At 39.5% G+C, this 18,205-nt stretch overlaps 1 protein-coding gene across 5 annotated transcripts in view; it reads left to right on the forward strand.

Moving 5' to 3' along the window:
• Positions 1-18,205, forward strand: part of LOC129745699 (alpha-tocopherol transfer protein-like) — a 44,260-nt gene that overhangs the window by 13,261 nt on the left and 12,794 nt on the right. Inside the window, exon 1 of one of the 5 annotated variants that reach the window (XM_055738987.1) lies at positions 12,878-13,036. The exons of 3 other annotated variants lie outside the window; for them this stretch is intronic. The gene's annotated coding sequence lies outside the window, so the exon portion shown is untranslated. Of the gene's footprint in view, positions 1-12,877; positions 13,037-18,205 lie in introns of those variants that run through there. One more of the 5 variants, XM_055738988.1, reaches the window with a different exon arrangement.

Here is an 18,205-nt window from a genome sequence, read left to right on the forward strand (position 1 = left end):
CCCTATAGAAGCATTCATTGTATCAAATCTAATGTTTTGAGTGACTCTTGGTACATCTTCGTACCTGAAAAAGCGAAAATTGCGGGGTAAAGTTTCGTCGGTGATCCGTTTATTTTTTTTTTTCGAAAAAATCATTTTACGACTTATGTTCTTTTATTTTTTCATATGTTTTTATCGATAAAAAGGAATTTTCATGGAAAAATAGCTCGTAATTTCTTATGGAACCTTGTTGGAGTATGAATATCTTCTAGATGGCCATTCTTTTGTACTGTATATGCATATGACAAACCCTTGTAAGTCTCTCCTTAGAAGTGAGTGAATACCTTTTCAAATTTTTCATTTTTCCATTTTGAAAGTTTTGGAGTTTTGGGGATAATGACATGTTTTGGCCATAGATCTTCTAAATCCTTTGCTCCAAGTGCATTTTAAGTGTTGTGGAAACTGATAAACTTAAAGATTGGCATTGGAACAAAAACAATTGCCTATATTTCAGTTATTTATTATTGAATTCAAGATCTTTTTTCATACACATGTAGCGTTTTCTTTTTGCGTTGAGAGATCTGGCGTGAGCGCCAGATGTTTCGGAGACTCGCAAACGCAAATCGGGCTTTTCTGATGCGGGTTTCGAAGTCTTTGTTGGTACCACCATCAGTACAAATTTGTCGACAAAAACAAATTTAAATTTGGCTGGAAAATCTCCCAAGCCGTTGCCAAGAAAAATTTTCAACCTGAGATTTGCCCGAAGTCAGCCTTGACATAGGTTTCATCGTCCATCAGAAGACACCCGTCGAACTTGGTCAGCACCTGGTCGTATAGCTTCCGGATTTTAGCCACACTATTCTGTTTTATGGTCCGATTTGGCTGTTTTCTACGTCGATAAGAAAAATGCAAAGAAATGCAAAGAAAAATTCCAAAATTTGAAAAAAAGGTGTTTTTTATTCATTTTTACAGCTTGAACGTTTTATATAATTTGTATTTTTATACTCATTTGAAGATTTTCAACACGGCATGAAAATAAAAGCAATCATTTTCAATCGAAAATTTTTTCTTTCATTTGACTGTTATGCGGACCGGTCTAAATGTTTTGTTTACTGCCTTTCATAGCAACCTGAAACTTGTAATTTTTCTTTTGGCAGCAAAAAAAGTTAGTCGATTGTGAACTTCCAAAGCAGTCGTGATTCAAATGATTGAATGAAAATTGGAGACCATGGCTATTATACCCTTTTCAAATGTTGGTGCTGATTTGTCATTTATAGTATTTGACATGTTTGATATTTATTCATTATTGTCATTGTTGTCATTTGTGTCTCTTTATGTTAAGTTTTATGATTTTGGTATTTTTATCATGTTCGCCATGTTTTTTTTCTTCTCATCGGTTTTTTGAATTTTTATAATTGATGAAACTGTGTTCATATAGTTTTTCCAATTTTTATCATTTACGTCATACATAATTAATTTTTTAATTTTTGTCATGTTTGCAATTTTTATTCTTTTATCTTTCTTTGTAATTATGTCGTTTTCGTAAATATTGTCACATTGAAAATTTTTTATCTTTGACATTTTTGTAAATTTTGTCATTTGTATCACTTTTGTATTTTGTTCAAATTTCGTAATGTGTATCCTTTAGGCAAGTTTAGTCTTTTTGTAGTAATTTTTAACATTTTTGTAAATTCAATCATTAGATTTTTTTTTTCGAAGTAATTTTAGAAATTTTCCTGGTTTCTGACATTATTACCATTTTTGACATTATTGTCATTCTTGTATTTGATGTAATTTTTGTCATTTTCGTCATTTTGATTTTTTTAAATTTTTTTTTGCCATTTATTTTAAATTACAGTGATTTTCTTCATATTCGTCATTGATGTAAGTTTTGAAAATTTCGTAATTTTTTATTTGTGGTATTTTTTTTTGTAATTTTTTTAAAACCAACAAAAATAAGAAAAAATAGCACGAATAAAAAATTACAATAGTATTTTTTATTTCTCTAATTTCCTTAATATTATTCAGTTTTATAATTTTAGATTCTTTTTGATAATTAAAAAAAGGAGTTTCTGTTCAAAATTTATGTTTTAAACTTGTTCATTTTTATCAAAGAATCTTAAAGGCTGCCACACAGGGGGGTGACAATCTGGTTCTTCTTGCGAACAAGAATCTTTTTCTTTTATTCTATCCATCGGGAGAAACGTTTATGGTGTTTTCCTCTCAAAGCAGTACAGAGTTGAAAAAGTCAAAATTTCAACCAATGAAAAACCAGAATGGTTGTTGTGTTAGTGTGCAATCATTCATAATTCTCTAGGATTTGACATCTAGTCCGGTCCCTTGACAGCAAAATGTCAGGTTTGTTATGGGCCCACAAAATCGTGGGCCCGTAATTTTGATGGTTGTCAAAACCAATGACAAAGGATAGGGCTGTCACCCCCCTGCTGCCACACAATACAGCGTCGATCGTCGCGTCGCGTTGACATTTAATTTTGAGGATGCCATTTTCCGTTTGAGTCGCCACAATGGTGCGTCGCGTCAGCGAAGGCATTGTACTAAAACGCAAAACTTGTTCTAAACGGCAGCGTTTTCGAGCGTCGACGTTTTGGTTTTGAAAATTATCAAAATTTAAGCGCGTCAGCATGGGTTTGAACTAATCGTATTTGACATTTTTCGTCAAAGATTGACACAAACAGATTCAAAAATCATTGAAATTTATTTTTAACATTATAATGATAATGATGAAATTACATATAAAGCGTTTTTTAGAAATATTAACTTGATTTGTATGTTCCCGTTTTTTTAAATAAAAATAAATGAAACATTTTGCGTTGGAGTTTGCGAGTTTTCTCTCAATATTTCCCTGTCAGCCCTGTCAGTGGACGCTATATTGTGGTGCGAAAATTGTAGAGTGCGTCGCGTCAGCGTTTTAGTACACAACGACGGCGTTGACAGCTGACGTGACGCGACGGACGACGCGGTATTGTGTGGCTGCCTTAAACCAAAACACTTTCTGGCACGCATGGCATACAGGCTTAGGATGGGGGTGATAATGTCAATTTTTCACAGCCGTTTGCATCATTTTGGGCTAAGCGGGATGCAAATCATAGCACTCAGCTAAGGATACCGTTTTTTTTCGTAATATATAATCTGTGGATGTAGAACAAACAGGTGTACTGGGGCAACCGATCTTCGAACTATACATCGTTACCGATGTTAAATAATCTTGTCGAAGTTTTATTTCTTAATTTTTAGTTTGTGCCAACTTTTGATGATTTTTTCAATAATTTACTATCTTCTCACTCATCCACTGCACTACCCAACATGTAGAAAAAGGCAGTTAAATTTTAAGTGCGTTAACCTACTGCAAAACATGATGCCAATAAGTACTAGCTGCTGGCTATGTTCATCACTGATTGTTTTACGATCATCTTCTGCGAGGCTGTTTCAGAACAGAGAAGCCCCCCATCATGAGTCGCCATGAGAGAGATTCCGGGCCCATTAATCTATGTCTGTTCGTCTTGTACCCGGCAGGGCGGACGGCAGCTGTAAGAATTCTCACTAGGTTGATGAAAAAATAAAATAAATACAGCTGCTCGTAGTGTGCAGTTGACTCGCGTACAGTTGAGTTTTTTTTTATTGCATAGATCCCCACCCCTAGCAATGCAATGACACAAAGGAATGACGAATGAAGCAAAAACAAATAAAAAAAGTTTGAGAAATATAAGCCATTGTCATACTTTCAGTTAAAAACGCATAATTGTAATTTTATCAAAATCAATATTCGCTGAAACATCTTCTCTTTGCAAATTGGAATTCGTCGCAAATTGCTTTGGGGAATTCAATGAGATGAGTAATTGCGCTGTTTAAATATCATATCATGTGCCAATTAGGTCGACCAAAGAAATTCTAAGAATTACATTGGATTGCGCTACAGCTGAAGAGAGATTTCCAAAATACCAGCGTTTTTGCATCATTTGTTTGTGCTAACATCATTCGGGTTTGTGAGCTCATGCGGTATCAAGGTATTCCCCCGATCAGACATTCCAGCTCGTCAAGTGCGTCACTTGCGGATAAAAAAAACTGAAGAACGATTCCAAACGCAGATTCCATCCGCAGCATTGACACGTGTGTCAAGAGACAAGATTGCGCGTGGAAGATCAATCCCAAGGTCCGTCATCTCTGTTCACCGTCATTCGTTTTGGCATTGTCTTCCAGCCGCCTGAGCCGGAGTCGGAAATTGTTTCGCCAGAACTGATTATCGCGGGTTTCTCGGGACATTTTTGATTAATTTGTCAGTGACTTCTGAACTGCATTGTGCTTGAACAGATCTCAATCATTATTTACAGCGGAATGGAATGGTTTGTCTTTAGTCACACTTTGCGCACCATTCCTTGCGCGATGAATTGTTGACTCGTTAATTGACTGTCGTCGCTGAGAGCTGAGATGAAGCCTGATACCTAATTATACAGTTCACTCGTTATGACGACAAGCGGAGTGCGCCTGCAAATATCATCCGATCGGTTAATTTGTTTGTTGTATGACTGTGACTCTGTGTGAGGATAATGGAGACAATTACAATTCGAACAACATCTAGTTAAAATGTTAGGAATTCACTGAGATTTTTGCAGTCAATCGTTTGCATTTCTAATAAGAATTCAAAACTTTTGAACACAAAATTCTACTAAATAAAAAACGTTTATAGAATTTTTTTTCCGGAAATCTTCTCGTTCATGAACAGTAAGTGAACATGAAATCTAGAAAAAATAACTGCTCAACTGAACCGTGTGGCACATGCAAGCAGCACATTATGCTGAACGCATTGCGTCTTGGCGCCTTTTTGCTCGTCCGGCTCGCTCAATTGCACTTGAACTAGAACTTAACGCATCCGTGCATTTGAACTTTCCTGTGCTTTGTTTGACCGTTTTGCCATCTTGACATAGATTAGATACAGGGGTGGATGCTACTTTTAAGTAGAAGTATCCAACCGGTTTCAAATGCGGACGGGATGGGATTAAACATTCAGCTGGGTAGGGACATGTTTCTGCACTTTGAACAAACGTTTCCTGCTTCTACGCACATTATAATGATGTTTAAATCTTAATAAAATTGGCAAAAATTTCTTGTTTTGTGATGGTTTTAATTTTTGGAAAAGTGTATAGCTAGCGAACATTTAAAATATATTGCTTCTTCCTTAGGCTGTTCAAGATACAGCAGTACCATCACAGACAGGACACTCCCTTTTCATTCTTCGCTAAATTAGCTAAATAAATCACAATTTTTCATCATGGTAGCCCTGATTATTGTGTTATATTTGTTTACAATCCCTTGCGACCAAAAACTTCTTCAAAACAGAAACCCTTTTAAAAAGTGCTAAGAGCAAGTCCAATGGTGTTGGGAAAAAGTGGTAGGAATTTTGACGTCTGTAGCACAGATGGGAATTTTTCTATCGTGAAATATAGACCAAAAAGGTTGGCCGTCCACCGGTGTGATAGAATACGAAGGTATAAAATTGAAAGCAACCAGCGATGCCAAGAGAATTTGCTTTTCAGTAATTTTACTGACTTTTTGTATTTTGAATTCACCGTTTGAAAATTGAAATCAAATTCATTTTACTTGATCATTAACTTGAAATAGTAGTGCCAATATGAAAATTTTATAATTTAGATGTATGAATAAGTATTGTTTAAGTTAAAATGCATCCCAATATTAAACTGTATTCTGCAGAATTAGGAGTTTTGTATTGGAGGGCATTTGATTACACGAGTTGATAAAGTTTTTGAACTCTTTCTAAAACTTTCATTTTCAAAGTGATAATTAAGTAAGTGACAAAAAGTATAGATATTTCAGACACAAGCTGAATTTTACTCCCGATACGACGCCTTACGTTTGATATGATTGACACTTGTCGAATCAACAGCGAGGGTTCCGTTTTCTAAAGATGATGGATCCATTCAAGACGGCGTTCCGAACTTGTTACCGGACATTCCGACGGAATATCTTTTTCAAATAAAAAAGCGAAACAATTTCCTACTCCCGAAAACCGCTCAAACAAAACATACAAACAGAATTTATTTATTCACCCAGCTAACTGGCATCTCTGCGCCTCAAAATGATTCGATTGGCAAGGGCATGAAAAAAATTGGCTGTAAGTTTTAAAGAGTTGATTAACTTCATTGCAATTCGTACCAATTTAAGTGATAAAAGATTTAAAAAAAAGAAAATATCACTTTATGTTTAAATCCTGAAATTACTCAATTTCCTTTATTTTCCCCTCAACTGAGGTTTTGAGCATAAGATAGATGGCAGCACCTAAGCGTTTCATGCACGAATACTGTATTGCAACGCCGACTCTATCACTCGGTTCGGTGTTGCAAAATATCGTGTTTTTCTATCACCCTCAGCCAAAAAGTGTTATACGATACAAATTTTGCAGCGCGAAACTGTTCGAATATCAGATTTTCCCAACACCGGTGTACGGCAAATGTGTTGTGATGTGTTGTAAACCTTCGAAATTTCCAACTCCATCTCAACCAGTGAACTTGCTCTAAGAAGGTGATGGAACAGTAGTTTTAAATCGGATGGCGGTATCTGAATTTTCGGTTTCTGCTCGAAACTTTAAAAAAACATGGGTGGAAAACTAAGATCAGGCATTAAATATAGAAGGAATTCGTAAGATACTGTTCGTTTCTGTAAGTACCTAGTATTCTCGGAAATCTAACATTTTCATACAGTTTTTTTCTGCTGCGTTTAGTAGCGTCAGTTCATTTCCGATGGCCGGGAGGAGGAGACCATTGATCCGAAACCAGGATTGGTCATCGCAGAGGTCGAACGGTCCAGCTGGTGGATTAGCCAGTAGCGGAAATTGCATCCAGCTGATCAACGAGAGAGTTACTCTCGTGGTGCGGTGCTATGTCGCGGTCAGCATGCATGAACTTCAACAAATGGCAGGGCATTCTGGCAACTTGGGGACGGTTGTTTATGCGACCGCGACGGTCAGTTGCCACTTGCCAGTCCTCATTGCCGACTTCAGAACCAAGCTAAATACTACTGTCGAGGACCGATTTAGAGAGGAAAAGCCCGTAGTTCATTTTGCGATGTACGCATTTACTGATCTCCGATGGCTGGAAGAATTTTTTGGTGTTGCTCGACAGTCTACGATGCTATTCAACATTCTCAATCTGCGAATTGAAGGGAGGTGTTGAAACCCACGATTGGCAATCCATGTAATGACGATCGCTGGTTGAACAAGCAATAGCTTGTGTAGAGTGTAGCTTCATATGTCAGGACCTTACTGAATAAGAATCTACTCAATTTCCCCACTGAAACCCGCGTTGAATTACTCATTTCAACAGAGATTCACTTAACTCTGGACGTTAAGAGATCAGCAACAACTAGAGCGCGCGTAGCGTTTCTGCGGGCTTGAAGCGTATCTAGGTCTATGAGGCGGCAGCGATTCTCATAGCTTGGTGAACGGAACGGGTCTTGCTAGTTCAGATGACGTAGGGCATACCGCATGAAGCGACGATGGATAGACTCGATTCGTTCAGCCCCATTCAGCACCGAACAGCTGAAGCATACTTGAGGATGGAACGAACTATACAGCAGTCACGTCTTTGGAGTCTTTGGCCATGCGAAATAAGAATCCAAGGTTTCTGGATGCTTTGTCGACGATGTAGTTTGTGTGAGTTTTAAACTCCAGCCGTTGATCGAGAATAACGCCCAGATCGTTGAAGTGGTCCACCCGAGAAATGATTCCGTCTCCGAGAGCGTACTCCGCACAAAGAGGGTGTCGCTTACGAGAAAATGATACGACCGAGCATTTACTACGATTCAGGGGCAGGCAATTCGAGTCACACCATTGAGCAAACACTTTGAACTGCTACTGCAGGATACTACTGGTCCTGAATGATTTACTTGAGGCACACCGGAGCAGGTAAGAAATTTTTTTGAAAAGAATTCACCAATACGAACGGATAACTTTCGACCTGTTAAGTCTTGAACTACGGAACCAGAGATAGCGATATCGTGGTTCACCTTCTCGAATGCAGCAGAAAGGTCAGTATATATGGCGTCAGTTTGGGTTTTCATAGCAAAGCTGTCTTGCCGAAAAGATGTGAAGGTGAATTAGTTAGTAGTCGTGGATTGTTTAGGCATGAACCCGTGTTGATCGTTGGAAAGTTGGTGCTTGAAGAACGAATTAATGGGATCCAAGATAACCAATTCAAACAATTTGGCTAAAGCGCATACAGCTGAAATTCCGCGGTAGTTGTTAACATCTCTCTTGTCACCCTTCTTGTGAACAGGAAATAGCCTTCCACAGTGAGGGAAAGATTCCAACATCCAGCGATGATTGGAAAATATGCCGAATAGGAAACAGCAAAAGTGGCATAAAGCGCTTCAAAAAAGTAGCAGGTATACCATCCGGGCCCATAGATGTAGAGTTTTTCAGCTTAGCTGTCGCTTTCGATATGGATGCATCGTCGATTATGAAACTGTTAAACAAAGAACCTATAGGCAATATATTTCTCACAGCTCTAGCCAGTTGCTCAGGAGAAATGGATCCACTTGTAAAAATGTTAGAGAACTTCTTGGTAAATAGATCACAAATTTCGGGATCAGAGTTCACTGTGTCGCTGTTCAGGGACATGTGAGACGCAAGCCCTGATTTTGTCCGCTGATTTCTAACGTGCTTCCAAAAAGATTTCGGACTGCTCTTGAAAATCTGTTGTAACCGATTAATATAATTCTGGTAGCAACGCTTACCGTTTTCTTACCGGTAGAATTCAATTTGCGATATTTGTCCTTAGTGTAGAGGGACTTGTGCTTGTTTCAGTTGCGCTGCTTAGCCGTCTTAAGTCTCCGAAGACTTTCAGTAACCCAGGGGGTCCGTAGATTGGTAGCCGTCCTGCATTTCTGCACATGACGATCGCTGATATAATTCAGGATGTCCGCAAACGTCTCGGCAGCTGCATTGGAATTAGAGAAATCGAGCTCAGCCTCCCAATCAATGGATTGCAGGGCGAGGCATATAGCTTCGAAGTCAACGTTTTTAGAATCGTTATAGAAAGATGCGGTTTTCTCTTCTGAGCCATATATTTTAGTGATATCGAGTGAAATCACTAGGGCTGGATGATGCGGGACAGTTTTAACAAGCGGAGCAGGAGTAGATTCAATCGTCGGATTCTTGATCTCTTCGTTCACGAAGCAGAGATCAAGCGTACGGCCGTTTTCATTTTCAATTTTGTTGATCTTTCGAAAAGTCGCGGTACTCAAGGAGTCTAGGAAGATGTTGGAGGATGCCGAGAATGAAGAGCGAGCAGGATCCGGAAATAAAAAGCCGCTTGGGGAGGAACACCATTTCAAACCAGGTAGATTGAAATCGCCAATGATGAGTATGTCTTCTGCCGGAGAGCAAATCAAGCTTTAGACAGGCAGAGCGAAAAAGATTCAGCTAAAGTCAAGTCTCCAGAACGGTCAGGGGACACGTACACTACGCACAAGTAGAGTTTCCGATCTCCGAAATCAATGCGAATCCAAACAAGTTCTAAATTGTCCCAGGAATCGTCTTCAATTGGCTGAGCTGGAAACGTAGATTTCACGGCGAGTATCACTCCACCACCAGTAGACTTTTTGCTGTTACGTACGAGGACTATACGACCAAGTCCCGACAGAGTACAACGGCTGTATGAACTTGTATGGAAAATAAAACATACGTAAAATGGACGGAACCCGGGTCAGATATTTTACGTTGATAACCGAAATTACCCGTAAGGAGAATACTCTTGGTAGGTTCAAATTTGTTTTCGCGGATAAATTTGCCCGCAAGTTGATGATTTGGCAAGCCATCTGTAGGTGTTGGAGGAAGACAAAAGTTTTCATCACGGGAGCAACCCTAAATGGACGAATTTTCTAGGAGAAGTGTTTTCAGGCATAGATTTTTTTGGGGTTTTCCGGTTATTCAGTTGCATGAAGGCCTCGTGAAGATTTGACCAGATCTAGCTAAGTGCCACTACACCCGGGATGTAAATATAAGAATGGTACAATTATTTATTTATTTTCATAGTATTCCGTCTCATGACATAACTTGACGACCATAATTCCTAAAATTCACTCGGTCCATGGCAACCGTTTTCCAACCTTTGGACATGCCACTTACGCCAGATCACGCTCCACTTGGTCTAATCCGCCCCTGCTCGTCTCGTTCCTACTGGATTGGCAGCGAACACCTGTTTCACAGGGCAGTCGTCCGGCATTTTCGCAACATGTCCTGCCCGGCGTATTCGTCCAGCACACTCAGTTCTGCTGCACGCCGTCAATGATGGTTCTTAACATTCGTCGCTCGAATACTCTAATGAGCGTGGTGTTCAGGCTACACCTTGATCGAGGGCTAAGTCTTCTCGACCGCAGTTGCTTGTGGAGTCCATAGTAGGCACGACTTCCGCTGATAATTCGCCGCCGGATCCCACGGGTGGTGTCATTGTCTGCGGTCATCAGTGACCCGAGATAGACGAAGTCTTCGACTATCTCCAACTCGTCGCCGTCGATTGTGACCTTGTTATTACTGGACAAGCGGGTTCGGTCGGTCTCGGATCCGCAGGCAAGCATGTACTTCGTCTTGGACGTATTAAACATTAACCCAATTCTTCCTGCTTCTCCTTTCAGTTTGCGGTAGATCTCCTCCACCACCGCAGATGATCTGCCGACTATATCAACGTCGTCGGCATAGCAGATAAAGTGATTGGATCTGTTGAAAATCGTACCCCGCATTTCGCCCACCGCTCGTCGAATAACACATTCTGGCGCCATGTTGAACATCTTGCAGGAAAGACCGTCACCTTGTCGAAGCCCCCTGCGTGATTCGAATGAACTCGACAATTCACCCGAGATCGGGTCAGCTTCACGGAGAAGCCGTTCTCGTTTATTATTTTCCATAGCTTGTCATGTTTGGCGTCAGGATGCCCCCGTCCTTATCCCGGCACATTTCGGCTTGCGGCACGAAGTCTTTGCGGGATGCGTTGAGCTTCTGATAGAACTTTCGTGTTTCTTGGGAAAGATGCAGCTGCTCCAGCTCCTCGAGCTCCTCCTCCTCCAGGCGGCGCTTTTTCTCCTGGAAAATTCGGAATCGCTGCCTCTTCCGCTGTCGGTGATTTTCCACATTTCGACGGATGCCTCTTTGCACTACTGCCGCCCGCACGGCATTTTCTTCGTCCATCACCCTCCTACACTCCTCGTCGAACCAGTCGTTCCGTCGAGTTCGCTCCACATAACCGACGACGTTCTCCATAGCTCTCTTGATGGCTGTCTTGATGGTATCCGAACAGTCCTCGAGAGGGGCTTCGTCAAGCTCGCCCTCTGCCGGCAGCGCTGCTTCGAGCGATTGCGCGTAGTCTGCCGCGACCTCAGGTTGCTTCAGTCGTGCGATATTTAACCGAGGCAGGCGTTCGGTTTCGTATGTTGTTCGCTACGGAGAGTTTTGGGCGCATCTTCACCATCATCAGATAGTGGTCTGACTAGATGTTGGAGCCTCGACAGGACCTGACGTCGATGATGTCCGAGAAGTGCCGACTGTCTATCAGAACGTGGTTGATCTGTGATTGCGTTTGGTACGATGATCTCCAGGTGTACTTGTGTGGGAGGCGGTTCTGGAAAAAGGTACTACGTACTGCCATTGGTTTTGAGGCGGCGAAATCTAGAAGTCTGAAGTCGTTTTCGTAGGTCAGCTGGTGCGCGCTGAACCTTCCAATTGTCGGTTTGAATTCTTCCCCCTAGCCGACCTGAGCGTTAAAATCCCGAATTCTGATCTTAATAACATGTTTTGGGCAGCCTTTGTGATGCTGATGTTGAAGAAGCGGCCCTTGATTCTCAACCGGCACATTCGTGGGTCGATCGGCCACCACCCGATCATGCGCGTATTTACGTATTCTGGGCAATATGAGGAGCTGATAAGCTGAAACCGGTAAAAGTTCTGCTTAAAGCACCCATGGCTTGAAAGTAACTGCGTCAGGGAGAAGTCCATACTTCCTATTAACCCTGTCTGAAATCTACGGGATCAGCCTAGGAAGGAGTTTAAAACCGATCTATCGAACTTTCGATAGGGCAACGCGAGGAGACGTTTCTTTCTGCTTTTTGACAGTTCAGCATAACACGCTCTGTTAGGCAAATAGATTGTAGCTCAGCTTCGATTCTGTAGGTCAAGTCTCAAATATCTAAAAACTTTTTATAACCTACTCAAGGTATTTGGATTAATTCGCATCCTATTAAGCGGTTTGGCAATCTTCAGAGCTTGCATTTTAAAGTCGATCGTCATAGTTTTTCGAAAACGTAACTGTCAATCCGACAATAGGTATCTCTTGGTCAATCAGTGGAAAATTATTCTCTGTAGCCTTGGTTCAAATGACCGATGAAGACCCAAATTTCGACTGAAAAAAAAAACAGATATTTGTTTACATAGAATTAAAAAAAAATTACTTTGACAACAAAAACAAACGTTATTGGATATGCGATGAACCACCCTACGATGGAAAATCCGGCGTGGGAGCTTATTTGTTGTGTATGTTAGTATGCATGTGCTGTGCATAGTGGATGCAAACCCCCCTAGCTTGATCGGATTCTGTTCGATTGAGAGGGCCCACCCTGCTGCAGCGAGCGAAACTCGTGAACCTAGGTACCTACCTCAAGCAAGTGGGCGGCTGGATGCCGTTCTCAGCCAGCAGCAGCAGCAGCAGCCTAGCAAGTCGATTCTCAGCACTGAGTGAGAGGTGAGAACGATGCACCGTTTCGTTGCCGTTTTTTGTTGCTGCTGGTCGCGGCGCGGCTTGTTTGTTATTACAAAATCGCGATTTCGCGAGCGAGAGCACTAGCAGCAACTTCTTGAATTTTTCTTCTTTGGTCGGCGTAATAAAATATTACATCTGATCAATATTCTAGGCTAGTGCCGAGTTAGCGGTCCCCGGTATCGGTTTGCTGTTTGTGATAATCTTTGTGGCGTCTCTGGAGTTGTCGCGTATCTTGCGTTCACGCTTTCTGGAAAAAGCTTCATAATCAAGCCTAGCTTGTAAGCTCATGCAGTGCCGATAAAGTGGTTTCGGGTTTAATTTCCTACATAATGGACTCGTTAATTGTAGTGATTATAGGGGATCAGTGAATGGCACATATGGGACGAAAAATGAGCCACAGCCCCAATGGTCCCAGTTTCTGTTTTGGGGAGTGGGGTGGTTCAGAGAAAGGCGATAAAAGCGAGTGTTTCTACTGAAGAACTGACTGTGCCTTGGGATCAGCTTCGAAACCCTTCGTTGGTTGGTGGGAAGCATCAATCAATATTTGCGAAAGCATGCGACCTTGTTCCATGCTTCAACCAGATGTATGCATGCATATAGTTGGTTTGGTTCGAGACATCGGATCACGTTTGTTTTCACATCGTTATCGGCCCAGATAAACTGGAAAAACACTGACAGACATCGTTGCGGTAAACCCACAGCTGGCTCTCTCTCTTGTTCATGATTCACGTCGATTCAATTGCCTCGGAAAATTGGCATTTCATAACAAATTATTTGAGCTCCAAAGTCGATTCTGGTAGTACTGCTATGGGGGGAGTTAGTCTTCTCTCATCATCATCATCATATAAAAAAATCTCAGTGACTCAAGTGCTGTTTGCGTGAGAATGGTCAAGGTTAAGTTCGCGACTATCTCTAGGTACCTACTTTGTAAAATTACTAGTCAACGAAAATTACCGCATTTGACCGCTTGGCTGTGACTCTTCCAGTTCAATTATCGAGTGCACCGATCATCGGATGCAGTTTGTTATCCAACTGATCTATAACTAATAGAGGTCCTATATTGATGAACCAATTTACGCCACAGATTGAGGCTATATTATCACGAAACTCATTGCGTATGAGGTTTTTTTCGCTCGTGCATCGTTACGGTTGGAAACGCAAATGTGCTAGCGATTAATTTAGTTTGATAGACGATCTCATTTCTAATCACACCAGTAAAATGAAATGAGCGACTTTATGACTAAAATTCATAGTCATCATTGAAATTGAATATTTCAGACTTACGGATTTCAACTAGTCAGTAGCATGACAAATTTTCCTCCGACTCTCAACAATAGGTATAACGAAAGATTCTTCCACCTCAATTTCTGCAGCCGGTGTACAAAGTGCATCGCGTATGAATGGCACCGTCAAAGAAAGAAGTCACCGGTAGGATGAAAACTAGTTTCCCGGGAGTTTTGGCGGCAGGAAACCCACCTACCTTGGGAAGGGCACTGGACGAGTGCATTGACTCTGCGCACTGGACTGCACTTGATCGTGTTAAAAGGTCGCCACCCAACTTGAGCGATTGAAACTAAACTCCGTTGTACCTATACGTTCTGTTGGGAAATCAGTATATCGTGTGCAAACCAGCCCAGTTACTTCAGGAAGTTAGGCGAAGGCAGGCACCATTTAAAATTCATAATTATCGTGTAACGGTCGCGACAGGAAGAATAATCCCAGCAGAAGGTGGTTCCGAAGTCGACTACCTACAGGCCTATTTTATGCAATGAACTTTTCCTTTCTGTTGTTTTCCCTTTAAAAAAGAATATTACTATTAACAGTGTTGAAAATTTTCTATTCAGGGCAATACATATTTAAGTTTCTTCTTTTAGAATGGTTCATGATTGTCCAACAAAAAATGATGTCTGCTTCGAGAGCATAAGCCTCTCTAAAAAGTTAATTCCACATAAGAGAAGTTATTAACCTCTGCTGTTAATTATTACTTACGTTTTATCACAAATTACATTTCATATTTCTGTAAAGTTTTTGTCATAATTTACAATTGGTGTTTTTTACGTTAACGTCTCGTACCTATAGTTAGCATGTATCGTTTTGTATCTACAGTGCCGTTCATAATTGTATAGAAATGGGAAGTACGTGCACTGTACTTTGAACTTCCATAATTTTTTACTCTTATAATATTTTTTAATAAAATTCTCAGCGTAACTAGTCAACTATCACAAATTTTATTTCATAAGGTTTAAGCTTTCTAAAGTTTTTGTGGCCTAAGATAACACCAAAATTCTACACATTGCACACTGGTATAGAACATCTTTCAAGCGGAACTAAATTAATAGCGCCCAGGAATGAAAAGATGTCTGAGACAACATTGCATAATTTTACAAGGCGCATACTTTGAAAACTTTTTTGTTAAGCATATAAGAGCTTTGGTTTCTTCTACAAAATTGTTTATCTTAACAAAATACATAACTTTGCTGAACAAGTCAAAGTTCTACAATTTCATTCTAAGAAGTTACAATGAAATTAAGAAAAAATCCGTGAAAAAACAGTTTTTTTTAATTTGAAACGTTGTAGGTAAGACAAAACAATTTTCAGTCTTCGAAACCCCCCCGGCGCACACCCGTCAGACAATGAAAAAAAATTCTATGTCTGAAGTTATTTGAGAATCATTTCGGTGGGATAGAAAGTTACGCGAGGTACAATATTAAAGGCTTAAACTGACAAAGTATAGGATGGGAGAATAAAGTTTACCAAACAATATATGTACTTTCTGGAACTGGGACCTAATTTTTTTAAAAAGACTCCAGATCAACGTTCCATGCATTCCTAAGTCATTTGACATCAAAGTTAAAATTTCGATTTTCCGTGTTTCCTCGCCAGATTTTGACGTTTTATGAATTTTCAAGTCATTTGGCATCAAAATTAAAATTTCGATTTTCCCGATTTCCTTTAGCCCCCCCCCCCCCCTCTTTGATGATTTTTGAGGGTCAAAAACCGAACAAAATCAAGTCCGATTGAGCTGATTTTTTTTTATGTTTAACTGTTTTTCATCATTTTCAACCTGTCATTTTCATTTTTAACCTGTTTTCAAGAGGTATTCCGAAAACTGTTAAAAAATAAGCTTCTAGCATATTTGGATTCAGGGCAGCCACATAAATCTAAATAAACTCTTAAATACTTTGTACCGTAAAACGGGGCAAAATTGGTCACTTTTTTCAGTTTTCTCGATTATTTTTTTCTGATTAGGGGGATGTGGCATGATTCATGTTTTAAAACCAGTACTGGACTCCTATGAATGTAAAACATGGTTGCAAAATTTGATTAAGGAGTGTATTCGAAAAAAAAATGCAACACTTTGTATTGTGAATAACTATTGAATGCATGGATGAAAATTGATAAAATTTTCAGTGAAGCTACCTAATAATGTAATGTATACGGAACCGGACTTGCACAACATAGTATTGAATACGGTCATGTTTTTGATTTTAAAAATAACAAAATTTTAGAAAAAGTCTCGAAGTACAACACCAGAATCTGAGCAGAAATGTTTCACATTAAAATTAGAGGCGACAACGACGTTGTTAACAAACAGAAAGATTCAATTAATTTCAAATCAGCATACAACTTCATTTTACCAAAGATCAAGACACTGACAGACCAATGTAAACTTAACATAAAAAACAAACAACAGACAGCGAATAACAGTACGACGATCGGTAGATAAAGTAAGATAGTTTGTTCTTGTAAAATGGAAAATTATACAATGAATAAATTTAATTTTAAGGTCCACTGAAGAGGAGCGAAACGCCAAAAGTAGCTCGAAACGTTTAGACCAACTGGCAAGTAATTTCGTTTTAATTTTCGCCGAAAAAAGTCGCTGAAAACAACAAACATTTCATAATATTTACAAATACTAGTAATTTATAAATTATAAACTAAGCAGTTCGTGTGTTAAGGCCGAACAAAATCGAAAGATGGACAATGATGCTGCATAAATTAAGGGGCTAAATTTTTCAACATTACTTATGAAATTTTAACTTTAAGGTTTAAATGTTCCCGCGCCGATCCTCCGGTGCATAGGGCCGTGGTAAAAGACCTCCAATGTTGACAATCCGGAGCCAGCGTCTTCACTTGGTCCCAGTCAAGATTCTCGTCGACAGTAAGATTTTAACTACAAAAAAAAAAATGAAATTTTGCTTTCATTCAATTCTCTAGCTAGGCCCTCGAACTATTCCACTTTAATTTTTTCCTTCAAACTTTGCCATTTGATAGAGGTTCTAGCCTTTTGTCCTAGACTGGCTTACTCTTGGAAAACGTCCCTATTTTTTAAACATCAAAAATCAACCACAAAATACAACAAAAACTATAAATTTACTATGGAAAAAAGTTGAACTGCCACATAAATCAACCTGCTGCTTCTGAACGCTTTGATTTCATCAGGAAGGGTTTTGTTTGCGAGCCTTCGAAAAAATAGATATTTCAAGATTTTTAGGGTCCTATTACATAAGACGAGTCACGAGTCATTTTACTCGAGTGAGCCATTTTGGTATGACAGTAGTCGAGTCGAGTCGAATTTCAGTCGAGTAGTGCGACTGAGTCGACTGCTTGAAGGTTCGTGACTCAGCTGTTTCACTCGACACTCGACAGTGACTGGAGTCGAGTCGAGTTACTCGACTCGTCTTATGGAATAGGGCCCTTAAAATAACATTTTTACTTGCATTTGAAATTTTGAAAAACAAACCAAGTTTATCCCAATTTGAAAATAAACATGTAAGTTTTTAAACGTAGATTGTTTTTTAAAGATATTTTAATTTTAGACATAGTTATTGATGATTATGTGGAAATACTTCATGTTGATCTAAGCTACGCCGGTGATCAATGTTACCCAGTTTTACGGTACCTCGGAAAATATGAATTCTGTTGCCTTGTTTAATTTACCAAAACTCAATACCCTTTTGAATTTGGAGTTGGGCTTTTAGTAAAAAACAAAAATTCAAGAAAATTTTATATCAACTTATTTGAAAGATCTTTTAAGATCCAGTAAGTTCTCGGTACTACGGTAAATTCATTTCTTGGACTGAATATTTTATTATTATTATTATTATTATTATTATTATTATTATTATTATTATTATTATTATTATTATTATTATTATTATTATTATTATTATTATTATTATTATTAATTCTTTATTCAGTAACGTAAGATATTGTATGAGTATGAGTATGAGTAGTATCACCCACCAGTGGCTGATAGGTCTTTCGACCCAAGTCGGTACGGGAAGTCTCCATCGCACGTTCAAATATTGTTCATGCTTAACTCATCAACAATAATTGCAGCACAACCAAGGGGTCTGTTACCACTGTTTTGGGACAGGTTTGACTCATCTCACTCCCTTCAAACTGTTCGAAACAAGTGAAGAATCCTGGAAAGGTACCTAAGT

This window comes from Uranotaenia lowii, chromosome 2 (genome assembly GCF_029784155.1).
Source record: "Uranotaenia lowii strain MFRU-FL chromosome 2, ASM2978415v1, whole genome shotgun sequence".
NCBI classification, from domain to species: domain Eukaryota; kingdom Metazoa; phylum Arthropoda; class Insecta; order Diptera; family Culicidae; genus Uranotaenia; species Uranotaenia lowii.